Here is an 11,251-nt window from a genome sequence, read left to right on the forward strand (position 1 = left end):
AGAGTGAGTACAGCAGCTCAGAAATATCCTTTACTGTCCCTCATCAGGGGAGTTCAGGTACCCAGCAGCAAAGTGACAGGTAGAAGTAGCGTGCAGGTGTGCAACATAATGAAAACGAGCTCGTGTGGATCAGGTCGGGTGGGTCTCAGGTGGGTCTGGAGGCAGTGTGACCAGGATCCACAGGAGGAGAAGAGCTCCTCCAGAAACACGAGTCCACACATCACACAGAGGCTCAGTGTGACCTGCAGTGACCTCACACACACTGACACACCTGCACTGTTCAAATGAGGTGGTTTATGAAGACCCAGTTGGTGTCCCCGTGATCCCCCCGTCCCTCCATCTGAGACTTCGTTCAGTTAAAGGCTGTGAAATCATAGAGTGTGTACATTTTATTATGTGTGTGTGTGTGTGTGTGTGTGTGTGTGTGTGTGTGTGTGTGTGTGTGTGTGTGTGTGTAGCTCTGCAGAGTGGAAAAGGATGGCTTCTGAAGAGGTTATTGCTGACCATTAACAGGAAACACTAACAGCCTTAAGTGGCATTAAGACCCACAGAGTGTGTGTGTGTGTGTGTGTGTGTGTGTGTGTGTGTGTGTGTGTGTGTGTGTGTGTGTGTGTGTGTGTCCTACAGTGAGGGTTCTCCCTGTTGGACCATGCGAGAGTGTGTCCGCCATGCTGGATGTGATGAGGGGCAGAGGTCACGCCCAGAGGGAACTTACACATGAGTCACGACTTTTTACCCCTCTCTGCTTACAGTTGGGTGCAGCGATCGTTTTAATCACTTTCCTGTTTCAGATAGAAGAATACAAAAACCGATCAACAGAGACGAGCATCAGATAAACAACAGCATAATAATTCTGAGTTACCTGAAGTTTAAAATCACCAGGATCTGTTTCAAAGAACCATTTAACGTTTTTATATTTTCATTTCCTCTTTCCAGTTTTTTCTTTCTCATCCTCTTCATCTGCTTCCCACACACACGCCACGAAGAGGAGTGTTTGGTAAACTTTGTCATTTCTTGTGTTATTTAATGTGATCCAGTGCGTGACTGTTGATGGATGAATCAAGTATTGTGATTTCATGTGGAGCACTCCGCAGACACGCGTGGAGTCGCTCAGTCTGCGTCTGATTTTCTCGGGATCGTTTGTCGTGCACGAGGTTAAAAATAAAAAGCTCGTGCAGCAGCTGGTTTGACCTTTTCTCTGTGCTGATGTCAACATCACAGCGCGCTGGTTAATCACGATCCACGCACTGGGGCCGATAAAGAACTCGGATTATTTACGGCCACGAAAACGTCACAGACTAAAGAGCTGAAGGAGTTTCACAGCTCGTGTTTCTGGAGCTTCGTTTCCAAAAAGTACAAATATTAAAGTGTGTTTTCAAAGTGTCCATGTCCGCAGGAGGTGCACGGCTGCACCCGCTGCTCCTACCTAGGGATGGGTACCGGTGTCCGGATTCTGACATAAACGGTAGTAACCAGACCGAAAAGCAGCGCACATTTCGGTGCTTTATTTCCTGAGCTGTGATACACTTCTAGCCAATCATTTTACGTTTCCGAGGATAGTAGGCGGGTCCAGGTACGTACGTTCTTTTAGAGCAGAGCTACAGATTAAAAATGCCCAAGGTGAAGCGGTCAAAAGTCTGGCTGTACTTCACAGCAAAAGATGCAAACTCAGCAGCAACAAGTGCTTTAAGCTGATACTGTGATACTGTCAAAGGAGGTAACTCCTCGAATCCGATGAAACACCTGGCGACGCATAGCGTTTTTTTAAAAGCCCAGAAATGCGCCGTATTTGATAGCTTGCTGTGAGACCTCACACCGAGCGCATCTACTGCGGGTGGGTTGCCTGTTATGCAACATCCCCCAAAAACACGAGGAGGAGAGTCCTGGCCCCTAGCCCTGCCAGTGTAGCAGAAATGATGAGGATGATGATGCAGCAGCAGCCGTTCTTCTCTGCGTGAGGAGCTTAATGTTGTTCGTGTGTAATTTACGTTGAGTAGGCTAACCACGTTATTACATTAATGCATGTAAGGTGAACTAGCAAACATCATCATAGCTACATGCGGCTGTCCTCTTGTTTGATGGCAGATGCTCCCTTCACCCTGGCCAAAAAGGCTAAAATGACCAAAGAAAAAGAGGGAAACAGTTAAACATGAGAGGTTTAGGACAAAGTTTGTGTTTTTTCCATTGTTTAAGCACTGCTTCCAGCCAAGAGTGATACCATATATGCCCCATAGCTGCAGAAAAGGCTAACATTGTTATCTTTTTACAAAAAAACAGATGAACATGAGAGGTTTTTGGACAAAGTGTGTATTCTCCATTCTTTAAGCACCGGCAACGTTTCAAAAGTACCGGTTTGGCACCGGTATCGGATAAAACCTAAACGATAACCATCCCTGCTCAAAGCTGGTGTTTTGAAAGCTCGCTCCTTGCATTTGTTGCTGTTTGCGCACATGAGTCATCACCTCACCGTCATTTCTACGAATGCTTCATCAGCCGCGGCACCTGGTTTTGGTCCTGCTAAATAAAAGCATCATCTGTGTCTGTGACAGATGGAAACAGCCTGTCAGTCCCTCAGCATTCATAAAGCAAAGACCTGAATCGTTATTATACGAAACCACGTGGGCTCGGCTGCGCCTCGGATAAAATAGCACTAAATAAAAAAGCAGAAAGAATAAAAATGGGAAGTAATTCGAGATAAAAACGGACTTATAAGCATCAACAGATGATGTCAGTTTGGCCACGAACGCACTGGGGTCTGTCGGGGGTTTTCTGTGCCGTGTCTGCAATCAGCCGTGGCGTGTGGTGGAAACTGCGTGCTGGTGTCAAACAACCGGTCTCATCCTCGGCTGGCATCAGGAGAGCTCGAGGCTGAGAAACTCCAAATCATTTATTAAATACACGGAGAGAGCATTATTATTATTATTATTATTATTATTATTATTATTATTATTATTATTATTATTATTATTATTAATAATAATATTATTATTATTATTATTATTATTATTATTATTATTATTATTATTATTATTATTAATATTATTATTATTATTATTATTATTATTGCGGCACAGCAAAGCCGCAGCGCTGATGGACGAGCGGCACTTTGAGCGGGTACTTGAGGATTTTTACGAAGCAGCAGCTCCTGACTGAGTCTTTCTCCTGAAGGTGTGTGTGATCCCAGCGGGGGGCGGAGACACGGGCGGGTTGGGGGGAGTATTGGAGTGAAATGGTGCGTGAAGTGAAGGTTTCTGCTCTAATCATGTGGATAATTCCTGTTTTTCTTCTTTTCTCCGATATTGAACCGCCCGAGGTCCCCGCAGCGGCGACGCTCCCAAACGCGCCGAGCTCAGCGGGACGACCTCGGCGGACGCTCTGTTGATTGGCTGAGGTCGGAGGGCACCGCGGGCCTGAGGCCGGGAGACTTCCACAGGTCAGCGCGCGACACGGTTCACGTCACGTTTCCCGTGTTAGAGACGGCGAACGTGTTCCACGACGGAGGGCACAGGTGTGAAAGGTCTCAACAGGTGTGGAGTGTGCAGGCCTCCCTCTGCACGTGTTTATGGGCGGAAGGATACATGAAAAAGAAAAACGGTAAATAAAAAACACGCGTGAATATTTAAAGACAACAAGTTAAACCCGTTTCTGCTCTGGGCCGTCAGACAGACTCCGTGATCGTGGAGAAACGTGACTCGATGTTTTCATCGCTGCATGAAGAAAGAAATGATCTGAAGGTGATGACGTGTCGCAATCATTCATGAAATCATGTCGCAACATTTTTGCTGGTTAAATGAATTCCGTCAGAATAAAAGCTGAAAAAACGTCACTTGCTTTGTTGAACATTATTATTTCATATTTTACATTTCAACATTTTTAATATTTCAACACATTTTAATAACTGACAGTTTAACCTCATGACAAAGAAATATGTTGATCTACCTAAATAAACAAACCAGTTAAAGAAAAACAGCAAAATGTGAAATAAAAACAACCCCAATAAATCACGTTTGTTTATAAATAATTCATATGTATCATGTTGATATTTGTAAATGTAAAAATATCACATTTATTAATCCTGCACATTTCCTGCACCTGTGACAGACGCCCACGTTTGAACCGTGGACGTGTTTAGATGTCCAGAGCTGGACACGACGTGCGCGTCGTTGCCGTGTTTAGTGCGCAGGCGGGAAGAATGATAATGGCCTGTTTGTACCTACCGGTGAAACCATAAAGTTTGATTTCATACATATAAGTCTGAGAAACATGTCGAGATTTTTACTCCCTTCTGTGTTTGTGGGATCAAAAATCTTTTTTGACTTATTTACTGAATCAATGACGAAGTCGCAGCAGTTTTAACAGGCCGTAAAAAACGCATAAAATCTCACTGTCCCCTTTTGCAGAATCCAACATGTCCATGTAAAAACGTAGATGTCCTCAGTCTTGCGTGACCTTCTGTGTCCCTGCTGGATTTAACAGCTGTTTTTACTGCAGTGTCTCACTCGCTCATAACTTTCATCACATTTTCATTTTTAAAGGATTTAGAACATTTTGAATCCGTTTTGCTCTTTTAAATTTATGAAACATGAATCTGAAAATTCACGATTCATTTTCATGAATTTAAAAGAACATTTATGTATAATTTTTACAAGTTTTATTGTGAAAGAGGAAGTGAGTGTGCTTGTGATCGTTGGCGACAGAAAGTACAACAAGTTTGTGCAAGTGTGTCTGAATGAGCTGAAGAGCCGTCTGCACAGCGTCTAAAATAAGTTGGACGTCCACAACGAGCACATGTGGAGTGTAAGTCCTGCGTACACGGAGGTCCTACCAACCACAACACATCCAGCAGACGCCGGAAACGTTGCCTGACCAAACACAACCTGAGTGGACCAAAGTCAGAGGCCTTCATCACTGACTGGAGACCCGTCAGTCTGCTGCCAGGATCATCCAGGGTTGCAGTCACCTGACAGCTCAGCTTCTTACGAGCAACTTTGGCTTTTGACCGAAGCGCTCCACTAAAAAGATGTGTGCAGTCCCACCTCGGTGAGAGTCTGCAGAGGCGTCACTTAACGACTTTAGAAAAGTGTGATTATTTTGCAGCGTGTGTTCAGTGTTTAACATTTGAAACAGTGGCACCTCCTCCGCTGCTTCACCTTACTGATTTCGCTCTGTCAGATCAACGAGGGTCAGCTGAAGACTGAACTGTACCTTCTTCTGCTTTCGGGCAGTGACATGCCCTGCCTGATCTCATCAACAGCGACAGCATGTATGGTAAAACCGCACATGGTGCCTTTACAAATGAAACGAATAATAACATCTGGCCCACAGCAGCTGGACCTGAGGCTGAGTTTGGGCTGACTGAAGGCCAGCTGTGGGCGTCGGCAGCGAGTCTGAGTGGACAAAGCGCTCGCACACACGCAGACATGGAAAACCCTGCCGCTTCTCCTTAAAGCTTTCCTCTTTTGGTTGCCATGACAATGCATCCTGGGGGAGGAGCCTGTACGTCCTTCCTGCTGCAGACATTAAATATACTTAAAAAAATCAAATACTTACACACAAGAGAGGGTGGGGTCAGCGTTTACAACCATCAGTCACGTCTTACAATGAATTCTAAAATGACGCAAAGACCGACGGTCGGGTCAGCAAGCTGCTGTAAGAGGTCGGGTGCTCAGAGTGACTCTTTGTTGAAATCGCAGAGCAGGGAGGGGGCCCGAGCTTTACAGGTCAGGGAGCTCTCAGTGAGGATGAGGATGGCAGGCTGTGAGTAATAGCTGAGGCTCCTGCAGCGGCGGGTTTGGGTCGGCTCGTCCCGCTTCAGGTCGGCGCAGAGCTGCTGAAAGGTTTCTGTGCTGATGGGACGGTGACGCACAAGCTGCAGGCGCCTCCGATTCCCCTCATACTCATATAATAAAATATGAATGAAGCATGAACTAACATCATGTTAAACACCAGGCCTGGTTTTAGTACTTGAATGACAGTCCTTTGCAGTGACTGCCTGAAGTCCTACACACCTGACTGCGTACCTCAGGCCTCTGGTGACCCATCCAGGCTTAGGGTGTGGTTAACTTCCTCTCCTTTTTACAGAATTTCACACCTGACTGTAGGAGACGTCATTTAAAAAGTGCGTCTCTGCCAGTTTCTGAAAATCCTTCTACTTCGCATGTACCTAAGCAGAGCCAACTCTAGCCAAAGACCGGTCGCAGGTGATCATACTGTTATCAACCTCTGTCTCTCTTCCACAGCATGTCTTTATCCTGTCTTCCTTCTCTCACCCCAACCAATCACAGCAGATGGCCCCGCCCCTCCCTGAGCCTGGTTCTGCTGGAGGTTTCTTCCTGTTAAAAGGGAGTTTTTCCTTCCCACTGTCACCAAAGTGCTGCTCACAGGGGGTCACATGATTGTTGGGCTTTCCTCTGTGTGTATCATTGTAGGGTCTACCTTACGATATAAAGCACCTTGAGGCGACTGTTGTTGTGATTTGGCGCTGTGTAAATAAAGTTGACTTGATTCATTGTCAATAACACAGACGGAGCATCTGTAGAGAAGCTGTCGGTTCACCACTGCTGCAAACCCATACTCGCTGTAGGATACTACAGCCTGGGAATGACTCGCAGCGGAAAGCTGGAAGTGGTGCTTGAGGTGAGGAAAGCCAGACAAATGGTTAAAAATGGATGGATGTCACTAAATATGTAAAAGATAAGCACAAAGTGTGATAAGAAGAGGTGTTCAGACATGCGGGTAGCACATACAGTTTATGAGGGACGTGTATGTGCTGCTGAGGAGAGGCTCTGCTCTCTGAATCATCTCCTCTGGCAGATTCCTCTCTGCCTCTGTGCTCATCATCATTCAAAGAATAAAAAGCTCTTCCCATTGAGCAGCGTCCACATACTTGTGGCCGTGCCCCGCTCGGATAGCTCTGATTGAAGTGTGCGGAGGAGGGCTGATCGCACAGATGATCAGAGGCCTGCTGCTTTTAGACGACTCATTATGGCGGCCTCCTGCAGACTCAATCCATTACACATTACTGAGACAGGCAGACGCCCGGCACATCCAAATGTATGGAGCCACAAACTTTTCCTCTGGAACCACACATTTAAAGGCGTTCAGCCCAGTGAGCGTGCTCCGACTGAGCAAACACAGACTGCAGGGAGACTGTGGACGCTGTCGGTTTCATGGCAGCTCCGTCGGTGACGACAAGCACTGCTCGCAGCTCACAGTTTGCTCTCTTACCTCTCTTTTAATTGTTGTTCTTTCTTTACTCGTTTTCGGGGTTGTTTTGCTCTCAGGCACTTGGGCGCAATCAGACGGAGGCGTGTTTATGGTATCACTGTGACTCAAGCTCAAAGCAACGTTCAGCAAAGCCGGCTGAGATCATCGACTTCAACAAGCAACGACTGCTTTGTGGCTGTCGCTGCGTTGGTGACCACAATGGGATGAGAGGGTGGAGTCAACATAAATTGACCACAATTTCTCTCAGTAAAGCTGGAGCTTCTTGGACGGCCTGTTAGTACAATAACCTGTTACTGGTCATATAATTCTGAATGTTCCAAAAGGCTCCAACAGCACAAACACGGTCCAGACGGCGAGTTCAGGCGAAGCTAGCAGGCAGCTAGCAGCTACAGTGTCAGTCAAAGAGGCCACGCCCCTAAAAATAACCAAGGGGCGCTGATCTGTAGACGAGCAGTTTGTGTATCCGGCTGTAAACATGTTTATTTCTGCTGGAAAGTTTTAACATGGAAGTGTGTGGGGCTGACTCACTGCTGCCCCTGCTGGATGCTGGAGGAACTGCAGGCTTGGTGTTTCCATGTGGACGTCGACTAGCGTCACAACCAATCACAGCTGTTGTCTTTAACTTAAACACACAGGTACAGCTGGTGATGATGAGGATGACGATGATGGTCGTATATTAAAATGAGCAGAGTTGCTAAAACTTTGCATATTTTATGTTTTTATAGCCAAACCATCAACATGAACTCATTCAGTGTGCATTCACTGGATCCAGGAAGTGCAGAATATTTCCTGCTGAGTTAAAAAGAAAGTAATCGAGTAATCTGATTTACTTGAGTAAATGTATTTAGTTACATTCCAGCACTGCCTGCTGACTGAATCACTGAACTGAACCGAGCGAGGTGTGCAGGATGAGAAAAGAGGAGAGAAAGCGAGAGGCAGGAAGGAGGAGGTGATGAAGAGGAGTGTCAGGCTGAATACAAACAGCCTGATTTCACCCTCCTGTGTGTCTAAGTGATAATAAAGTGCAGTCGAGTCCTTTTTACCTCCCGCTGGGAAAACTCACATCAGCTCCAAACACAAAATGTCATCTGCGCCTCAATCTCCTCGAACGCTGCCGCTGAGCGCCGAGATGGTTCAACAACAACAACATCGACGCTATTACAGCTTCAGGGACGAGCCGCCTCGTCCTGCCTGCATTATCTCCGTGCACACGCACAAACGCACGTGTCTGCATCAAAGCCTCAGCTTCTGTCACAAAACTCTAAAAATTGGGAAAATTTCAGTGGACTCTGGTGAGATGTGTGTGTGCAGACAGAAGGAGGATGTTTGGTGCCAAGCACTCGACGCTCTGAGCTGCATCGTGTCATGAAATTCAAACTGAAATATTATTGGTCCAGTCACGAAGCAAATCCAGACCATGGGCGCGGGTTGGGAGGATGGACCGGGAACTTTTATTCCTCTCTCATATTTTTATTTATTTAGTTTTGATTCACTAACTGATCAGAAACCAGTAGAAAAGCTCATTCCATCTCCGTGATGCCACACGCCGTTCTCTTGTTTTCTTGGTCAAGAATGGGCAACATATGGTCACATCCTGACTCGTTCGATCACTGCATGACACGCAGGTGTTCCTAATAAAGTGACTGCTGCAGAGATCGGCGGTCGAGCAGAAGGCCGCTGGTCAGGATCTAAACATGTTCACGAGGCACAGAGCAGTCTACAGCGACCTGCACGACTGAGCGTGCACGCGGACTGACGCCCGTGACCATTAATCATCTGTCAGGGAACTTTGGGGGGGCCCGAGCTGCACGTTGGGAACCAGCAGAGTGCTGTGAACTGGTTCCACGAGTGGACGGTGTGACCAGGGACGGGCAGACAGCTTTCAGCCTCATTCACACCTCATTTATTTTCAGTTTTAATCTAATTATTAACCATTTGGTGGTGGGGGGGCTCTTTGTCATGCACTGGGCCGGGTGCTGAGGGGTGTCACTGACAAAGCACCTAATCCAGAAACATTTAGTCCAATGTTTTGGTGTCATTTCGAGGTGCTGGGGGCCGCTGGCAGTCACGTACGAGCAGCAGCAGATGGATGCCAGATTAGCGCACCCGTCACTCCCCATTCTCCACACCATCCACTTTTCTTCTCGCTCTCCACCTCCACAAAAGTTTCTCTCTTGTCTCCCTAAATCCACCCTCCGTCTCTCGCCCGAGTCCTGTCAGCCCTCGCCGCCCCCCCGTCACCTCCCTAAGCCTCTTTTATTGCTCATTTCAGCACGATAAAGACGAGGCAGCGCGCCCCCTCGCCCAGAAAGCAGCACTAATGAATTCATGGGCTGGAAAGGCCTTGATCCTCCGCCGCCCCCCACCGCCACCAGGGGAGGGGAGCTATTGTTTGGGAGTATATAGGCTTGTCTATTACCCCCCCCCCCCACACACACACACACACACACACACCGCCACTGAAAAGAGCCATTTATTGCCAAAGAGCCATTTCATCGCCCCCCCCCATAAACACACTTTCATTCATTCACTGTTACAGAGCACGACAACAGTAGCAGAAGGTGGCGGCCAACGACAAAGACAGGCCATGAAATTCAATTAGCAATTCTGAATCTTTGGTGTGTGTGTGCGCTCACCGGGCTACCTCTGTGAGGACCGGCCTCAGCTTTTAACCAACGCTGCGAGGACACTTTAAACCAGCTCTGCTTCAGGAAGAAATGCTCGGGTCCTCCGCTGCAGTACTACAGCACTGATACTACAAAAGTATGATTTCAATGGTATTTAATACTATATATAATATTAAATGTCACTTCATGGAGACAGTACGTAGAGACAGACCATGAAGCTGAGCTCGTGTTGGAGGTCGAACAGTTAAGTGTATTTACCTGCAGATGATATGATGTGTGCACGTTTAAAATTACACGAGTTTAAAGTGTTTTCCAGTCTTTACAAAAATATACGTTGAAAATGCTGCAGGGCAAACTATAAAATAAAATGAGCACAAACAATAAAAATCACATGTTACAGGAAAATACAAAAATAGTCTGAATAGAATAAAAAATAAAGTAAAATGAAAAATAAATTCAAAAATAATTGAATGTAAAATTAGATTAAAAGGAAAATAATGAACCAAAGATGACTGCTGCTGTGAACTGGCCTGATATAAAAACAAATGTTTCAGCATAAAGATTATTTTTCCCTGAAAAATATACGACAGATTAATATAGCTTGTGGGGACCTTTGTATTTTTATTATTATGGAAGCAGGTTCATGTTTCGGCACTGATCTGGGTCCCCACAGGGATATAAGGACAAACGTGTGTGTGTGTGTGTGTGTGTGGCTCAGTATCACCCCTCTCTTACCCGGCTCCTATCAGCTGTCATGCGTGTGCTAATGGGCGAGCTTTTCTCAGCTGCTGACCTGTGGGAGACGTGTTGACCTTAGTTTTTCTTCCTCTTCATAATAATGTTAATCATAATGATTTCAGCGCTGAAAGAAAGTCCTCTTCCTGAATGGGAGCCTTTCAGGGGGAAAATTAGCGCTCGTCAATCTCCGCCTGGCTCTGGAGGACAAAGTCATGCGGTTCAATAGCGTCACTTTCCCTGAAAAATATTCATCTTTTCTTTTTGTGTTTGTCGAGGCTGCGAATGAAGCGGTGAGAGCGGAAATCTGTTGAGTTTAAAGAGCTGAAGACGGCGGCTCGCTCCGAGTCCTCGACGAGCCCCAAACAAAGTGCGAAGCTCGCGGGACAAACTGCCAGCTGCACACGCCACGTGTTGCTGATGGTACTTCACCCGTGCTGTTCAGGGCGATGGGAACGTCCCGCCACATCAACGCCACAGACGTCAGGTCGAACGGGCTCACGGTAACGGTCTATCCACGAGCTCGAGTCAGGATTTATTTAGCATGAGCGTGCTGTCAACATAGGCAAGGACTTCAAACATGGTGTCACATTTGACCTCTGACCTCTCCATCAAGGTCAACAGATTAATGAGAAGGTCAAAGTGATGATGACTGTTCTTAC

This window comes from Astatotilapia calliptera, chromosome 12, assembly GCF_964374335.1.
Source record: "Astatotilapia calliptera chromosome 12, fAstCal68.1, whole genome shotgun sequence".
Lineage (NCBI taxonomy): Eukaryota > Metazoa > Chordata > Actinopteri > Cichliformes > Cichlidae > Astatotilapia > Astatotilapia calliptera.